This window comes from Lathyrus oleraceus, chromosome 4 (assembly GCF_024323335.1).
Source record: "Lathyrus oleraceus cultivar Zhongwan6 chromosome 4, CAAS_Psat_ZW6_1.0, whole genome shotgun sequence".
Lineage (NCBI taxonomy): Eukaryota > Viridiplantae > Streptophyta > Magnoliopsida > Fabales > Fabaceae > Lathyrus > Lathyrus oleraceus.
The window spans coordinates 348,406,441-348,407,944 of NC_066582.1; positions in this window are offsets into that span (position 1 = coordinate 348,406,441).

Sequence of the window (1,504 nt, forward strand, 5' to 3'; positions counted from 1 at the left end):
CTCGCCGACTAAGACAGTATATGATGAACCATACTACCTTGTTGATTTCTAAGATGGACCCAGTAAAGTACATCTTTGAAAAGTCGGCTCTTACCGGACGTGTGGCTCGTTGGCAGATGATTTTAACAGAGTATGATATCCAGTACACGTCGCAAAAGGCCATCAAAGGTAGTATTCTGTCTGATTACCTTGCCGAGTAACCAATTGATGACTATCAGCCGATGATGTTTGAATTCCCCGATGAAGATATCATGTACTTAAAGATGAAAGATTGTGAAGAGCCTCTTGTCGAGGAAGGACCAGATCCTGATAACAAGTGGACACTGATGTTTGATGGGGCGGTAAATGTGAATGGAAATGGTGTCGGGGCAGTACTCATTAATCCTAAAGGTGCACACATACCTTTTTCCGCCAGATTGACTTTTGAAGTAACCAACAATGAAGCTGAGTACGAGGCCTGTATCATGGGGATTGAGGAAGCCATCGATCTAAGGATCAAAACTCTGGACATCTATGGAGATTCCGCTCTAGTGATTAACCAAGTCAATGGAGACTGGAATACTCATCAGCCGCATTTGATTCCCTATAGAGATTACACCAGAAGGATCCTGACTTTCTTCAAGACAGTGAAGTTGTATCATGTACCCTGAGATGAAAATCAAATGGTTGACGCCTTAGCCACATTGTCTTCCATGATTAAAGTCCATTGGCAGAATCATGTGCCACACGTTGCTGTGAATCGACTCGAGAGGCCTGCGTATGTGTTTGTAGCCGAGTCTGTTATTGATGAGAAGTCGTGGTTCTATGATATTAAGAATTTCCTCAAAAGCCAAGAGTATCCTGAAGGAGCGTCAAAGAATGACAAGAAGACATTGAGAAGGCTAGCTGGAAGCTTTTACTTGAACAAGGATGATGTGTTGTACAAGAGGAACTTTGACATGGTTCTGCTCAGATGCGTGGATAGTCACGAAGCAGACATGTTAATGCAGGAAGTACACGAGGGATCTTTCGGTACCCATGCTGGTGGTCATGCAATGGCCAAGAAGTTGTTAAGAGCCGGTTATTACTGGATAACCATGGAATCTGATTGTTTCAAATACGCTCGGAAGTGCCACAAATGTCAGATCTATGCAGATAAAGTGCTTGTACCACCAAACCCTCTGAATGTTATGAATTCCCCTTGGCCATTCGCGATGTGGGGCATCGATATGATTGGAAAGATTGAACCTACTGCTTCTAATGGACATCGCTTCATCCTAGTCGCGATTGATTACTTTACCAAGTGGGTGGAAGCAGCTTCCTATGTCAATGTTACCAGACAAGTGGTTGCTCGATTCATTAAGAAAGAAATCATCTGTCGTTATGGGGTTCCTGAGAGAATCATCACTGATAATGGTTCGAATCTCAATAACAAGATGATGAAAGAGCTTTGCAAAGACTTTAAGATCGAACACCACAATTCTTCTCCTTATAGACCAAAGATGAATGGTGTTATAGAGGCGGC